The sequence below is a fragment of the Molossus molossus genome, unplaced genomic scaffold (assembly GCF_014108415.1).
Source record: "Molossus molossus isolate mMolMol1 unplaced genomic scaffold, mMolMol1.p scaffold_m16_p_2, whole genome shotgun sequence".
NCBI classification, from domain to species: domain Eukaryota; kingdom Metazoa; phylum Chordata; class Mammalia; order Chiroptera; family Molossidae; genus Molossus; species Molossus molossus.
This window is the reverse complement of record NW_023425355.1, coordinates 103270488-103286588: the sequence shown is the minus strand read 5'-3', so window position 1 is coordinate 103286588 and position 16101 is coordinate 103270488.

The window sequence follows — 16101 nt, the reverse complement described above, 5'->3', positions numbered from 1 at the left end:
CTATAACATTAATGTACAAGTTTTTTGTGGACCTGTGTGATAAATCTATATTTAATCATTTGAGGAACCACCAGACTAGCTTCAAAAATTACTGTGCCATTTTACATTTTACATATCTACCAGCAGTATAGGAGAAAATTACTCTACATTCTTACCAACATTGGCTTTTATCTTCATTTTTTATTCTAACCATCCTAATGAGTGTAAAGTGGTATTTCATATTTCATTGTGGTAGGCTTGTTTTTTTTTTTTATCTGTTTGTTTATTTTGCATTTTCCTTATCTATTTGTTTATTTTGCATTTTCCTTGAAGTCTAAAGTTGCTGACAATCATGTGCTTATTGTCCATTTGTGTATCTTCCTTGGAGAAATTTATTCATATCTTTGCCTATTTTTAATTAGGTTATTTGTCTTTTTATTATGTTGTTGTAGGAGTTTTTATATATTTCAGATACAGATGCCTTAGCAGATTTATAATTTGCAAATATTTTCTCCCATTATATGAACTGTCTTTTCACCTTCTTCATGGTGTCCTTTGAAGCGCTAAAGTTTTTAATTTTGATGAAGTCTGTTTATCTATTATTTCTTTTGTTGCTCATGCTTTTTGAATATTGTCATTTATGAAAACATGGATGAGTCTTGAATGTATTAAGCTAAGTGAAATAAGTAAGATTGAAAAGAACAAAAATATGATTTCACTCATGTCAGAATATAAAACAAAAGTTAAGAAATGAAAAAAACACTCATAGATGCAGACAACAGAATGGTGGTTACCAGCATGGAAGGGTTGGACGAAGTTGAAATGGGTATAGGTGGTTAAATACAAGGTAACAGAAGAAAACTAGACTTTTGGTGATGAACATATACAGATATCGAATTATAATGTTGTATGCCTTAAATTTACATTATTAATCAATATTACCTCAACTTAAAAAAAGTGTATTGTTTAATTTCCACAGATTTGTGAGTTTTCCAAAGTTTTGCTTCCTATTGGTTTTTAATTTCATTATATTGTGGTTGGAAAAATAATTTGTCTTATATCTATATTTTTATGTTTACTGAAGTTTGTATTATGGATCACCATATGGTCTATCCTGAAGAATGTTCTTCAGTAGAAGTGCTCTTAAGAATATATTTACTGTTGTTATTAGGTAGAATGTTCTATATATGCATGTTAGATTTAGGTGGTGAATAATGTTTAAGTCTTCTATTTTCTTGTTGATATTTTGCTTAGTTGTTCTACCCATTATTAAATGTGGAGTGTTGAACTCTATTACTGTTGAGTTGTCTGTTTTTCCCTTTATTTCAGTTACTTTTTCCTTAATGTATTTTGGTTCACTACTATTAGATGCATATATGTTTATAATTGTTATATCTTACTGATGGATTCACCCTTTTATCATTATGAAATATTTCTTTATCTAAAATACATTTTTTGTTTTAAATCTATCTTGTCTGATATTAGCACAACCACTCCAGCTTTCTTGTGATTGCTGTTTGAATGACATACCTTTTCCCATTCTTTTACCTACAATCAATTTGTATTTTTTATTATAAAGTGAGTGTCTTATAGAAGGTATTTAGTTGGATCATGTTTTTTATATTGTGTGATAATTTTGCCTTTGATTGGATTGTTTAATTCATAATTAACATTATTATTTATATAGTTTGATTAATATCTGCAATTTTACTTTTGCTTTCTGTAACTCTTTAATTTTTTGTTTCTCTGTTCATCTGTACTACTTTCTGTTGAATAAGGTAAATATTTTTTGGTTGACAGTTTTTTTCTTTAGGCAATGTAAATATGTTATCCCACTGCCTTCTGGCCTCCATTGTTGCTTTTGAGAAATTAGTTGTTTTCTTTTGCTGCTTTCATGATTTTTCCTTGTCTTTGACTTTCAGCATTCTATTATGATGTGTCTGTTTATCTTTTTTTTTTTTTTCAAATCTTTATTGTTGGATGTAAAATGTATTACATATGTTCCACATTTTCCCCCCATTGACCCCCTCCTCCTCACTCCCGCCCCCCTCCCACCTTTTCCCACACTATTGTCTGGTTCCATTGGTTATGCATATAAGTTCTTTGGTTTATTTCTTCCCACCCCCCAACCCCTTTTCCTTTGAGGTTTGTCAGTCTAGCAATGAATTTGTGCTTCTTAATCCCTTCACCTTTTTCACCCATTCCCCCAGCCCCCCTCCCAACTGGCAACCAACAAAACGTTCTCTGTATCTATGAGAATGTTTCTGTTCTACCTGTTCATTTTGTTTGTTGATAGATATGTATTCATTGCCATTTTGTTTGTTCATACATTTTATATTTTTCTTCAAAAAGACCCTTCATCATTTCATATAATAACGGTTTGGTGGTGATGAACTCCTTTAACTTTTTCTTGTCTGGGAAAGTTTTTATATGTCCATCGATTCTAAATGACAGCTTTGCAGGATAGAGTAATTTTGGTTGTAGGTTCTTGGTTTTCATCACTCTGAATATTTCTTGCCACTCCCTTCTGGCCTGCAAAGTTTCTTTTGAGAAATCTGCTGACAGCCTAATGGGAACTCCCTTGTAGGTAACTAGCTGCCTTTCTCTTGCTGCTTTTAAGATTCTCTCTTTGTCTTGAACCTTTTGCATTTTGATGATGATGTGTCTTGGTGTGGGCCTCTTGGGGTTCATCTTGTTTGGGACTCTGTGCTTCCTGGACTTGTATGTCTGTTTCCTTCACCAAGTTAGGAAAGTTTTCTGCCATTATTGTTTCAAACAGGTTTTCGATTTCTTGTTCTCTCTCTTCTCCTTCCGGCACCCCCAAGATGCGAATGTTGGCACGCTTGAAGTTGTCCCAGAGGCTCCTTACACTATCCTCATTTTTTTGGATTCTTTTTTCTTTTTGCTGTTCTAATTGGGCATTTTTTGCTTCCTTATATTCCAAATTGATGGTTTGCTCCTTGGATTTAAGTACTCTATTATTGAAGCTGTGTAAATTATTCTTTATTTCAGTTAATGCCTCCTTCAATTCTAACTGTGTATCCATGATTTCTAACTGGTCCTTTTTTATGCTCTTGAGGCCCTCCCTAAGTTCACTGAGGTTCTCACTAAGTTCATTGAGCATCCTTATAAGCAGTATTTTGAACTCAGTATCTGTTAGGTTGCTTATCTCCCTTTCACTTAGTTCTTTTTTTTTTTTTTTATCCTCACCCGAGGATATTTTTCCATTTTTTGTACAGATAGAGTGGGAGGGAGAGAGAGGAAGGGAGAGAGAGAGAAACATCGACGTGAAGGGACACATCGAGTGGCTGCCACCCACACGACCAACCAGGGCCGGGGACAAACTGCAACCGAAGTACATGCCCTTAGCGGGAACCGAACCCGGGTCTCTCCGGACCGCAGGCCGACGCTCTAACCGCTGAACCAAACTGGCCAGGGCTCGCTTAGTTCTTTTATTGGGGTTTTGTTCTGTTCTTTCATTTGGGACCTGTTTCTTTGTATCCTCATTTTGGCTGCCTCCCTGTGTTTGTTTCAGTGTATTACTTAATGAGAGGTATGGGGCTCGCTGAGACCCGATGCTGCTCGTTGGAAAGAATTTAGGAAAAACCTGAAGCAGGATCCAAGACCGGCCAATCCTATGGTTAAGCAAGTAGCAACAGCTTGGGTGGGCTTGAAAGTTGTGTGGGGCGGGGCGGGGCCTCAGGGAGTCAGCAGGGTGGGGCTACCAGTGTGAGCCAGGTTGCTGGAGTCCCAGATATGGAGACTGTCTGCTGCCCCAGGGAAGGGCTCACCAAAGGAACAAAGGCCTCTTACAGCACGTTTGTCCCTGAGTAAGCCCCCTCTCCAGCCCTCGCTCCAGTGCCAAACAGCTCAGTTCTTTCCTGTATGTCTCTGGCGCCCCTCGAGCTGCCTCCCCTCCAAGCTTAGAGGGAGTGAGTCCGATAAGTCCGTGCGCGGGCTTTTTAGGGAACTGCCTGGGGCTCCAGCCGCTTCAGCTTCCCTGAGCCTCAGTTTCCACTGGATTTCCAGCCAGAAGTTATGGGGACTTCTCTTCCTGGCACTGGAACCCTGAGCGGGGCACCTGATGTGGGACGGGAAGCCCTCAGTCCTCAGGAAGGACCTTCCCAGCCGCTGGAGCCTCCTGATTTTTATCCGCCACACTTGGGTGTGGGACCAGCCCCTCGCGCCGCCGCCGCCGCCCCTCGCGCCGCCGCCCCTCCTACCAGTCTGGATGTGGCTGCTGCTTTAATTCTGTAGTTGTAGGACTTCCATTCAGCTTGATTTCAGGCGGTTTTGAATGATGGTTGTTCTGTAGTTTAGTTGTAACTTTGATGTGGTTGTGGGAGGACGCGATACCGCGTTTACCTATGCCACCATCTTGACCAGAAGTCCTATCTTTTTTTTTTTTTTTATTCTACTTGAAGTTCACGAGCTTCCTGAGTGTTTAGCTGAATGTTTTCTAATAAATTGGGGACATTTTCAGACATTATTCCTCAAATACTTTTGTTCATTTTCCTTTCTCCACTCTTTCTTTCAAATTTCTCTAAGGATCTGTTTACTTTTTCTTCATTTTTGTTCTCTATACTTTTTTGCTTGCATAATCTGTATCAACCTATATTCAAGTTCACTAAGTCCTTCTGTCAGTTTAAATCTACTGTTGAGACCATTTAGTTAATTTTTATTTCAACTATTCTATTTTTTTTTAACCATAATGAACTTACACTGACACATCATAAACACCCCAAATCAATAGTTTATCTAAGAGTTCACACACATTTTGGTGTTGTACATTCAAAGGGTTCAGACAAATGTATAATGACATGTACCCATCATTATAATGCCATACAGAGTGTTTTCTTTTTATCAGAAAAATCCAGTATTCTGGCTATTTACCACTCCCTCACCCCCACCCCCAATCCCCAAATTCCATAATGGAAACCACTGATCTTTTTTACTATCTCCATAGTTTTGCCTTTTCCAGATGTGATATGGTTGGAACCATATAATATGTAGTATTTTCAGATTGTCTTCTTTCACTTAGTAATATGCATTGAAGTTCCTTCATGTCTCTTCATGGTTTGATAGTTCATGTCCTTTAGATCTAAATAATATTTCATTCTATAAATGTACCACAGTTTATTAGTCCATTTACCTACTTGAAAGGCAACTTGGTCACTTTCAAGTTTTGTCAATTATGAATGAAGCTGCCATTAACATCACTGTACAAGTTTGTTTGTGTATATAAGTTTTTAAAGCTCCTTTGGGTAAATGCCAGTTAGCTTGATTGCTTAATTGTGGGATAAGAGTATGTTTAGTTTTGTGAGAAACTGTCAAAACGTTGTGTAAATTGTACTATTTTGCATTTTCACCTGCAATGACTGAGAGTCCCTGTTTATCCACATTCTCACCAGCACTGGGTGTTGTCATTGTTCTGGAGTTTGGCCATTCTAGTAAGTGTGTGGTGGTATCCTATTTTTGTTGTTGTTGATCCTTACCTGAGGATATTTTTACATTGATCTTTACATAGAGGGGAAGGGAGGGAGGGTGGGAGGAAGGGAGACAGGGAGAGAGGGAGAGGGAGAGGGAGAGGGAGAGGGAGAGACACTGCTTTGAGAGAGACACATCGATTAGTTTCCTGCTGCATGACCCTGACCATAGCCAGGGATCAAACCTGAAACCTAGGTATGTACCCTTGTCTGGGAATGAACCTGCAACATTTTGGTCCAAGGACTGATGCTCAAAACCCTGAGCCAAACCAGCCAGGGCTCTTGTTGTTGTTGTTATTGTTTTAATTTGCATTTCACTGATAACATATGATATGAGGCATCTTTTCTTTTTTAAAAATCAAAACAGCTTTTTATTTTATTTTATTTCTTCACAAAATGAGAAGACAAGGAGTTCTCTCATAATTTTTAATTTTTTCTTGGAGGGAATGAAAACTTATTAAGCCTTTGGTTTCATTCACTCCCAGTAGAACATACCCTTATTCATCAACATAAAGAGAAGACCATCCATGCCAAAACAAAAACATATGAAACTATACCTTGTAATGAATATAAGAATTTTCACATATGTTCAAAGATTTAATGACCTTATACAAAGACGAAGTTCTAATTAGATAATACAGAATCCTAGTTGATTACAAATTTCAGGATAATAAAATAAGCTCAGTAATGAAATTCAAGCAATCTAGTGAGAGTTTATATCCTTGTCCACCCTTATGAGAGAATAGCCTTTTCTATTCTTTTTTTAATAATTAATTTACTTATTTTTGTTAAAGATGTTTCTCCTTCCCCCCCACTGATTCTCCCCTCCCCCGACCTCCCTGCCCTGTCCCCAGCTTTGTTGTCCATGTTCATTGTTCATGCATACATGCATGTAAGTTCTGAGGTTTATCTCTCTCCCACCACCACCTCTTCTGGGGATTGTCAGTTTGTACCCCACTTCCACGTCTCTGGGACTATCCCATTCCTCAGACTGTTATGTTCATTATATTCCACAAATAAGTGAGATAATATAATACTTATCTTTCTTTGTTTGGCTTGTTTGGCTTAGGATAATACTTTACAGGTCCCTCCATGTCGTCTCACAGGATAAGAGATCTTTCTTTCTTACAGCTGCATAGTACTCCATTGTGTATATGTACCACAGCTTTTTTAACCATTTGTCTACTGATGTGTATTTGGGCTGTTTCCAGATCTTAGCTATTGTAAATAGTGCTGCTACAAACATGGGGGTACATATATTCTTTCTGATTGGTGTTTCAGGCTTCCTAGGGTATATTCCTAGAAGTGGGATCACTGGATCAAATGGAAGTTCAGTTATTAATTTTTTAGGATAACACCACATTGTTTTCCATAGTGGCTGCACCAGTCTGCATTCCCACCAACAGTGTGCTAGAGTCCCCTTTTCTCCACACCCTAGCCAACACTTGTTGTTTGATGATTTGTTGATGGCAGCCATTCTGACAGGTGTGAGGTAATACCTCACTGTTGTTTTAATTGGCATCTCTCTGATGATTAGTGATGTTGAGCATTTCTTCACATGTCTCTTAGCATTTGTATGTACTGTTTGGAGAGGTGCCTATTTAGTTCCTCTGCCCATTTTTTAATTGGGTTCTTTGTCTTCATTTTGTTGAGTTGTATGAACACTCTATATATGTTGGAAATTAACCCCTTATCTGATATATCATTGGCAATTATGCTCTCCCATACAGGGGGTTGCCTTTAAATTTTGTGATTGTATCTTTTGCTGTGCAGAAACTTTTGAGTTTGATGTAGTCCCATGTGTTCATTTTTTCCTTTGCTTTTGTTTCCTTAGATGATGTGTCAGTGAACATTCTGCTGCGTATGGTGTCTAAAATTTTGTTGCCTACATTTTCTTCCATGATTTTTATGGATTCATGAGTCACATTTAAGTCTTTTATTCATTTTGAGTTTATACCTGTGTATGGTGTAATTTGATGGTCTAGTTTCATTTTTTTTTGCATGTAGCTGTCCAATTTTCTCAACACCATTTATTAAAGAGGCTGTCTTTACTCCACTGTATGCTCTTGCCCCCTTTGTCAAATATTAATTGAGCATATTGTCTTGGGTTCATTTCTGGGTTCTCTATTCTGTTCCATTGATCTATCTGCCTGTTCTCGTGCCAGTACCAGGCTGCTTTGATTACAGTGGCTTTGTAGTATAACCTGAAATCTGGTAATGTATTCCCTCCTACTTTGTTCTTCTTTTTCAAGATTGCTGTGACTACTCAGGCACTTTTTTGGTTCCATATGAACTTCTGAAGTATTCATTCTAGTTCTGTGAAATATGTGGTTGGTATTTTGATGGGGATTGCATTGAATCTATAGATTGCTTTGGGTAGTATGGACATTTTAATTATGTTAATTCTTCCAATCCATGAACAAGGTATGTGCTTCCAGTTTTTTATATCTTCCTGTATTTCTTTTTTCAATGACCTATAGTTTTCTGAGAATAGGTCCTTTGTTTCTTTGGTTAAGTTTATTCCTAGGTATCTTAATTTATTCGCTGCGATGGTAAAAGAGATTGTTTTCTTAGTTTCTCTTTCTGTGAGTTCATCATTGGTGTATAAGAATGCCATCAACTTCTTGATGGTAACTTTGTATCCTGCTACTTGGCAAGTTCATTTATTGAGTCTAGTAAATTTTTGATGGAGTCTTTGGGTTTTTCTACATATAGTATCATGTCATCTGCGAATAGTGACAGTTTCACTTCCTCCTTTCCAATTTGGATCCCTTTTATTTTTTCTTCCTGCCTGATTGCTGTGGCTAAGACTTCCAGTATTATATTAAATAATGGTGGTGAAAGTGGGCATCCTTGTCTTGTTCCTGTTCTTAAAGGAAATGCTTTCAATTTTTGCCCATTGAGTATGATGTTTGCTGTAGGTCTTTCATATATTGCCTTTATTATGTGGAGATATGGTCCCTGTATTCCCCGATTGCTGATTGTTTTTATCAAAAATGGGTGCTGGATTTTTTCAAATGCTTTTTCAGGATCTATTGATATGATCATATGATTTTTAGCTTTCATTTTGTTTATGTGGTGTATCACATTTATTGATTTGGGAATATTGTACCAGCCTTTGCATCCCTGTGATGAATCCCACTTGGTCCTAGTGAATAATTTTTTTGATGTATTGCTGGATTAGATTTGCTAGTATTTTGTTCAGGATTTTGGCATCTTTGTTCATCAGGGATATTGGCCCATCGTTTTCTTTCTTTGTAGTGTCTTTTTCTGGTTTTGGAATTAGAATTATGCTGGCCTTTTAAAACGTGTTTGTAATTCTTCTTTCTTCTTGAATTTTTTGAAATCGTTTGAGGAGAATGGGTATTAGTTTTTCCTTGAATGTTCAGTAAAATTCTCCAGTGAAGCTGTCTGGGCCTGGGCTTTTGTTTGCTGGAAGCATCTTGATTACACCTTCAATTTTTGTTGTTGTTATTGGGCTGTTCTGGTTTTCTATCTCTTCCTGGTCCAGTTATGCGAGACTGCGTGTTTCTAGAAATTTGTCCATTCTGCTTAGATTGTCGAATTTTTTGCCGTATAATGGTTCATAATATTTGGTAACGATCCTTTCTATTTCTGTGCTGTCAGTTATTATTTCTCCTCTTTCATTTCTGATTTTGTGTATTTGGGTTCTCTCTCTTTGTTTCTTGGTGAGTCTACCTAAGGGTCCATCAATCTTGTTTATCTTTTCAAAGAACCAGCTCTTTGTTTCATTGATATTTTGAATTGTTTTTTCATTTTATTTATTTTTATTTATTTATTTTTTTATATATATTTTGTTCAGATAGAGTGGGAGAGAGAGAGAGAGAGAGAAACATCGATGTGAAAGGGACACATCGAGTGGCTGCCACCCTCACAACCCAACCAGGGCCAGGGACAAATTGCAACCAAGGCACATGCCCTTAGCGGGAACCAAACCCGGGTCTCTCTGGACCGCAGGCCGACGCTCTAACCGCTGAGCCAAACCGGCCAGGGCTGAATTGTTTTTTTAGTCTCCATGTCATTAATTTCTGCTCTGATCTTGACTATTTACTTCCTTCTACTTGCTCGGGGGTTTTCTTTTTGTTTGCTTTCTAGTTCTTTAAGTTGTGAGGTTAGATAGTCTATTGGAAACTTTCTTGATTCTTGAGGTAGGCCTGTAGTTCCTCTCAGGAAATGCTTTCGCTACATCCCATAGATTTTGTGTTGTTCTGTGTTCATTTTCATTGGTTTCCAGGAAGTTTTTAATTTCCTCCTTTATCTCCATGGTAACCCACTCATTGTTCAATAACATGCTATTTTGTCTTCATGTTTTCAAATTTCTTTGCATGTTCTTGTTGCAATTCATTTCTAGTTTCATGTCATTGTGATCTGAGAAGATGCTTGATATTATTCCAATCTTCTTGAATTTGTAGAGAGTTTGTGCTCTAACATGTGGTCTATCTTTGAGAATGTCCCATGTGTACTTGAGAAGATTGTGAATTCTGCATTTTTGGTGTAATTCTCTGTAGATATCTATGAAATCCATTTGATCTAGCTCTTCATTTTGACTCTGTGTTTTCTTGTTAATTTTTTTGTCTAGAAGATCTATCCAGTGATGTCACTGGGGTATTGAAATCCCCTGCTATGTTTGTAGTGCTCTTGATTTCTCCTTTGAAGTCTTCCAGAAGATTTTAAAAATATTTTGGTGCTTCTATATTGGGTGCATGTATGTTTTTTAAGGTTTCATCTTCCTGTTGGATAGATCCTTTCAATATTATGTAGTGGCCTTCTGTGTCTCTAGTTATCGCCTTCATTTTGAAATCTACTTTATCAGATATGAGTATTGCTCCCCCAACTTTTTTTCCTTTCCATTTGCTTGAAAGAGTTTTTTTCCATCCCTTCACTTTCAACCTATGTGAGTCTTTTTTTGTGAGGTGGGTCTCTTCGAAACAACATATATTGAGTCATGCTTTCTTACCCAGTCAGCTACTCTGTGTCTATTTATTGGAGCAATCAAACCATTCACATTTAAGGTGATAATTGATATGTACTTATTTATTGCCATTTTTGTTTAGTGTGGTTCTATTTTTCTTCCGATTTCTTCTACTAATTACAGCAGTCATTTTAGCATATCTTGCAGTGCTGGTTTGGTGTTAATATATTCCCTTAGCCTTTTGTTTTTGTCTGGAAAGCTCTTTATTTGATCTTCTAATTTGAATGATAGCCTTGATGGGTAGAGTAGTCTTGGATTCAGATCCTTGTTTTTCATGACCTTGATTACTTTATGCCACTCCCTTCTGGCCTGTAGTATTTCTGTTGATAAGTTAGCTGAGAGCCTTATGGAGTTTCCTTTGTAGGTAACCTGTTGCTTACCTCTTGCTGCCTTTAGAATTCTCTCTTTGTCTTTAAATTTTGCCATTTTAATTATTATGTGTCCTGGTGTGGGCCTGTTTTGGTTCTTCTCACTTGGGGCTCTCTGTGCTTGTTGAACTTGAATGCCTTCTTCCTTCACCATGTTAGAAAAGTTTTCTGTCACTATTTCTTCAAATATGTTCTCTAACCCTTGCCCATTTTCTTCCTCTTTGGGGACTCCTATGATTCGAATGATATTACGTTTCCAGTTGTCCCATAGTTCTCTTAAGCTGTCGTTCTGTTTTTTAATTGTTTTTTCCTTTTGGTTTTCTGATTGGTTGATATTTTCTAATTCACTGATTTGGTCCTGAGCTTCTTCTACTCTGCCTGTTAGTCCTTCCCATGTGTTATTAATTTCTGCTATGTCATTTTTCATTTCCACTTGGTTGATTTTTGATGTTTCTATATCTTTACTCATGGTGCTCATGTACTTACTCATGCTGGTGAGCTTCCTCAAGATCATGACTCTGAACTCTACCTCTGATTATTTACTTAACTGCATTTCATTGATCTCATCTTCGATAGAGTTCTCTTGTTCTTTCATTTGGGATTTGCTTTTTGTTTCACTATTTTGGCTATGTCAGTGGGTTTTGGAGCCTGCCAAATTTTCCCTGTGGGTTTTGGTGTCCTGCTGTTTGTGGCTCCCTCTACTGGGTGTAGATGAGCCTTGGTGCTCCCAAGATAAACACCACTTTCAAGTCTTATTTTCCTGGTTAGATTTGCAAGCCCAGGAAAGGTTCTGTTATCCTCTACCTTTTTCCTGGGGGCTAGTAATCTTAGTTACTCAGTGCCTTGGAATATAGCCCTGGTGTTTTGCATATGAGGATTTCCAGAGGGTGGGATGCTGGTTGTTAATGATCCTTAATTTGCATTTCTTTGCCTCACCTGGGAAAGGTTTAATATCCCAGCCGGGCGGCTACTGCTTTTTTTTGACAGCTCTGGGAAGGAGCACACTGGTCACTGTCCTTTGTGGCCACAACCTAGCAAAAACTCTGAGTGACCTCCAAATCCTGGGTGTTTCCACAGAGTTCCAGCCCAGTATGCCCTCCCTCTGCCGTAGCCTCCAGGTGAGTGGCTGTGGCTATTTTAGCGCTCTGTCTGGGCTCTGTGCACTGTGGAGTGCACTTGGTGTTTATTAACCAAGGGCGCTACTCACAGCTGAGACTGCTGCTGTCCATGGGCTCCCTGTCCCCCACCCTCTCGCACATCTGCAGATCCTACCAGTGTCCCTGGTTATATGGTCCTCTCCTGCTGCTTTTCTGTTGCTTTTTTTTTCTTAGGATTTGTCTTTGTTTTAGTTGTAATTTCTGTTTGAGCCTGGGAGATCGTCTGCATAGCTTCTATTCACTCAGTCTCTGTTCTCACATCCTCTAGTCCTATCTTGTTCGCAGCTGGGTCGCACAGTCCTTTCTGGTGCCCCTGCACCCTGCAGGTCCCGTGGGTAACTGGATTGCACAGTCCCTTTGGGGACCCGGCTCTGTGCCTATGTTAAGGGCTGTTGGATTGCACAGGCCTCTCTGGTTCTTCAGCACCACACTGGTCCCTTGGCTAACTAGATCACGCAGTCCCTGCTGGGTCACACAGGCCTCTCTGGTGCTTCAGCACCACACAGATCCCACAGTCTCTGCTGGGTTTCACAGGCCTCTCTGGTGCCCTGGCACCCTGCAGGTCCCAAGGGTGGCCAGCTGGATCGCACCAGTCTCTCTGGAGCTCAGGCTTTTCACTGCACTTATGAGCTGCTGGACCGCACAGGCCTCTGTGGAGGCCCAAGTCCCACCGCTGGGGTCTGGAGAGTGATGTTATCCATTGGGGCTCAACTCCTGCTCACCTTTTGCTGTAGTTTTTGGGGATCGGTCTCAGCTTCTGGTCTGTGCTTCTGTTGCCTGGGGATGGATGTCTGCTCCTCAGCCTCTGTTGCTGGGGGTATATCTAGACTCTGATCTGGCTGCTACTATGGGGGATGGTGCTGGGCTCTTGGCTGTCAGGCACTTCTGAGACCAGCACCTTGGGAGCTCCACTACTGTGCACTGTTCTGTGTTGACACATAGTGTCCACTGGTCCGATGGTGCCAGGTGCACTGGTGGGCTCGTGTTGCTGGGCTCTAGCCGCTCCCACTGCCTCCTCCCAGGGAAGGTCTCGGATCTTCCAAAATGGTGGAACCTCCCTGAGGCTCAGGGAGAAGTGCCCTGAAGGGCTGCTTACCGAGGTTGCCGGGTGATCCTGTTCACAGCACAGGAACTTTCTGCTCAGTGGCTCTGCACTGCTGGTGTTTGGTAGTCCACCTTCACGTCCACTCACACTCTCTCACACACTAGCTCACTCTCTCACACACTCACTCTCCTCTGGTCCTGACCACAGACATATTTTCCTTTTGTATTCTTTTAGGCTCTGAAGCATCTTTTCATATGCTTATTTGCTTATTTAATTTTTTTTTTTTTTTTTTTGGCATTTTGTCTGTTCAGGTCCTTGGCCCACATTTTTGTTAAGTTGTATTTTTTTTCCTTATTATTGAATTAGAAGAGTTATTTGTATATTTCACATAACAATTCTTTATCACATGTGTCTTTTAGAAATATTTTTTTCAGTCTGTGGCTTGTTTTTCTAATTCTCTTGATATTGTTTTAAAATTTTTCACTTTTATTTAGATATAATTGACATATAGCACTGTATATGTTTAGGGTATACAGCATAATGATTTTATTTATATGTATTATCTAATGATTACAACAATAAGTTTATTTAACATCCATAATCTCATATAGATAAAAAATTATCTTTTTCTTTTGATAGGAACTCTTAGGATTTACTATCTTAACAAACTGTATATATACCATACAGCTGTGTTAACTATAGTGATAATGTTGTACATTACATCTCTACTTATTCCAGTTATACTTATTTATCTTATAACTGGAAGTTTGTACCTTCTGACCACATTAATCCAATTTTCCCTCTACCCCTTGCCTATCATAAGCATACATCTGATATTTTTCCATAAGTTTCAAAATACATTTCACAGCCCAACCAGTGTGGCTCACTGGTTGAGCATCAATCCATGCACCAAGAGGTCATTGGTACAATTCCCAGTCAGGGCACATGCTCAGGTTGTGGGCCAAATCCCCAGTGTGGGGCATACAGGAGGTAGCCAATCAATGTTCTCTCTCATTGATGTTTCTGTCTCTCTCTCCCTCTCCCTTCCTTTCTCTCTAAAATTAATAAAGGGAAAAAACTTTAAATACATTCCCCATATGTGAAATCATACAGTATTTGTCTTTCTCTGTCTAACTTATTTCACTCAGCATAATGCCCTGAAGGGTTGTCCATGTTGTCACAAATTTCAAGATTTCTTCCTTCTTTATGGTGTGATAATAATATGTATTTCACAACTTCTTTATCCATTTATCCATCAATGGACACTTAGGTTGTTTCCATGCCTTGACTATTGTAAATAATGCTGCAATGAACATGGGGACAAGGCACAGATAGCACTTTATTTTTGTTTCCTTGGAATATATTCCCAGAAGTGAAATTACCAGGTCATATGGTAGTTTTCATTTCAACTTTTTGAGGGACCTCCATACTGTTTTGCAAAGTGGCTGTACCACTTTACAATCCCTCCAACAGTACTCAAGTGTTCTCTTTTCTCTACATTTTCACAATTATTTGTTATCTCTAGTATTTTTTATGCTAGCCATTCTAACATGTGTGAGGTGATATATCATTGTAATTTTGATTTTCATTCCCCTGATAATTAGTGATGTTGAGCATCTTTTCATCTACCTGTTAGCCATTCATATATCTTCTTTGGGAAAATGGCTATTCAGGTTCTTTGCCCATTTTAATTAGATTATTATTTTTTGCTATTGAGTTAAATGAATTCTTTATATATTTTGGATATTAATCTCTTATGGCATATATAGTTTGTGAATACTTTTTCTATACTATATGTTATCTTTTGTTGATCATTTCTTTTTCCGTGCAGAAGCTCTTTAGTTTGATGTAGTCTCACTTGCTTATTTTTTATTTTGGTGCTTGTGCTTTAAGGGTCATATAAAAAAAAAAATCATTGCCAAGACCCATTACAAGGAGATTTTTTTTTGTTTTCTTCTAGGAGTCTGATGGTTTCTGGTCTTACATTTTTCTTTAATTAATTTCAAGTTAACTCTTGTAAGCCATGTAAGATAGGGGTCTAGTTTCATTCTATTACATGTGAATATCCAATTTCCCTAGCAACATTTACTGAAAAGACTGTCTTTTCTACACTGAGTATTCTTGGTTCCCTTGTCAAATATTAGTTGACTATATAAGTGTAGGTTTATTTCTGGGCTCTTGATTATTTTCTATTATTGATCTACATGTCTGATGATTTTTTGCCACAGTACTTAATTTTAATTATGTTTATCTTATTATTTCTTTCATGGATCATGTCTTTGGTGTTATATCTAAAAAGGCATCACAGCCCAGCTGTAATGGCTCAGTTGGTTGAACATCATCCTGTGCATTAAAAGGTGGCCAGTTCAATTCCCAGTCAGGGCACATACCTGGGTTGTGAATTTGATCCCCAGTCAGGGAGTGTACTGAAGGCAATCGATCAATGTTTCTCACATCAATGTTTCTCTCTCTCTCTTTCTCTCTCTCTCTCTCTTCTTTTTCCTTTCATCTCTCTAAGCATGCCCTCAGTAAGAATTACATAAAATAAGATAAAATAAAATAAAATAAGATAAGATAAAATAAAATAAAATAAAAAAGCACCACCATTTCCAAAGTCATCTAGGTTTCTTCTATGTTATCTTCTGGGAGTTTTATAATTTTACATTTATGCCTATATTCTATTTTTAGTTACTTTTTGTGACAAATGTAAGATCTATGTGTCTATTCATTTTTTTTTTTGCATGTGAATGTCTAGTTTTTCCAGCATCATTTGTTGAAGAGTCTATCTTTGCTCCATTGTATTACCTTTGTTCTTTTGCCAATAATTAATTGATATATTTATATGGATCTATCTGAGATCTCTATTCTGTTTCATTAATCTTCTTGTCTACTCTTTCCCTAATACCACATTGTCTTGAACACTGTGGCTTTATACTAAGTTTTGAATTTGAGTAGTGTAAGTCCTCCAATTTTCCCTCTCCTTCCATATTGCGTTGGCTATTCTGTGGCTTTTGCCTCCATGAAATAACTTGCTGGTGTTTTGATTTAGGTTGCATTCAATTTATAAATCAAG